This window comes from Streptopelia decaocto (assembly GCF_964273445.1).
Source record: "Streptopelia decaocto genome assembly, chromosome: 5".
In the NCBI taxonomy this organism is placed as follows: Eukaryota; Metazoa; Chordata; class Aves; order Columbiformes; family Columbidae; genus Streptopelia; species Streptopelia decaocto.
This window is the reverse complement of record NC_138659.1, coordinates 29439188-29441106: the sequence shown is the minus strand read 5'-3', so window position 1 is coordinate 29441106 and position 1919 is coordinate 29439188.

Genomic DNA, 1919 nt, shown 5'->3' with positions numbered 1-1919 from the left:
ATATTTAGGTCTTAAATTTCATACTTAAGGAAAAGCTTTCACATAATATAGATATTCCTTTTTATGACATGAGTAGTACAGAGTGGTATGGAGGTCACATATTTTATTGTATCCAAGAAGTTCAAAAGTGTCAGAATTTCTCTTCATTGTACTAGTGCCTGATATCACCAGTGTATGATGAAATGTGTATGTATCCTCAAACGGGTGTGATAATTATGCACTTATATATGTAAAAACACATATAGACACAAAAAGGCACTTCTCAAGGTATGAGAAGTAAAAATATATAATTTGACAAGAAAATTTAAGTTTTAGACAAAATTCAAAATAAAATTGAAAAACTATTTAAGAAGGTGGTTAAATTTTATATATCTCATTGCTCAGCTGGGGGGCTATGAGGATGCATTATTCTGAGAAAGGAGTGTAATTTTAGGATGGAGAGCACAAGGTGGATAGTAATTCTCTGTATTTAAAGATTGCAAGTCTGAGCCCCCAATCTTCTGTTGCAGTTGAGCACAATGTCTTGCACAGTGCTCTTGATAATGAAGTTTAAAATATTGTGGGCCACATAATTTCTTGTTTAAACTTCTTTTAGGTGAAAAGGAAAAATGAAATGTGGATAATTCCCTCTAAGTTTTAAATAGTTTTGTATAAAACTCATATGGCATATTTTGTGGAAATGTTTATATACGCTAATATTAGTAACCAACATGTCACTTATTATAAAATCAATTAAAGTTAAAAATTCCTTCCTAAACAGCAAAAGTAATATACTGAGGAAGAGTCATATTATAAAATAATACATAAAATGTTACCTGTAACAGGTAACCTTTCATGTGTTTTGGCTGTTCATTTTATTTTGAGAAATGAATGTTCAATCAGTTTATCCTCATAGGATAATTTGTTGCATTACACTGATAAATAGTGAGATACCAATAATCTCTGAAGCTCTAATTCTGCACAGAGCTGTCTCTTGTCATAGTGACCTGTCTTTGTGGAGTTTATTTCAGAACTAGGATTTAAATAGTGATGGCACTTTCCTAGACTTTACTGCAATGATGTTTCTAGCACATAAGACAGTATCTGGCTAAGTAGATTATTTGCATTTTTCTGCTATGCATAAATAAGTTGTCACATAAAAACCCCACTACCTTATAAAGTATTAATATGATAAATCCTTCTCATTCTTTGTAATGCTTTGTGTAGTAAATTCATGTTGTTTTACTAATGAAATAAAGACTGTAGATTCCTTTAAAACCCAGTCAATAACTCTAAGGCATTTGCATGCTTTGTAGGGTGCAAATGTCATTAAATGTCACTACAAAAATCTCCAGAATGCATTTAAGTACTAGTTTTAGTTAGTATAAGTGCTGATCAGAGCAGGACTGATAGTAACAGCTCATTACTAGTGTGTGTTGTGGGTGGATGTTGGTGAATAGTCCTCTCCAAATCTGAGGGGAAATGAAACAAGGTAGTTCCTTATTCTTATAATTTGGTGCACTGTTTGCAGGGAGCTGGCAGATATATGCAATTGTTTGTGCCTTCACTTCCAGCCTTCCTGGTGTATTCGCCAGAATGGAAAATAAACCCATATTTTTCTCTGTAAGCAATAGTCTTTTGATACAACAAGGGGATTTAATGAAATCTGGTGTTCATAAAGTTCTGAGCTCATAATCTTGAAAATAGGAGGAGCGATGAATATTTCACACTTTCAAAGGACCTAATTCTGCAAATGACAGATATATCTTTTGTGACACCTTTAGTATGCCAGATGTTGCTTCAGTCAGATTTGATTTTATACAGCCTTATTCATAATACAGTTGTTATTCAAATAGCTAATAATATAATCAGTGTTTATGGGAAAATCTCATCCGCTATTCAGATTCGCATCTTGATTTAAATTATGCGTGTGTTCTTAT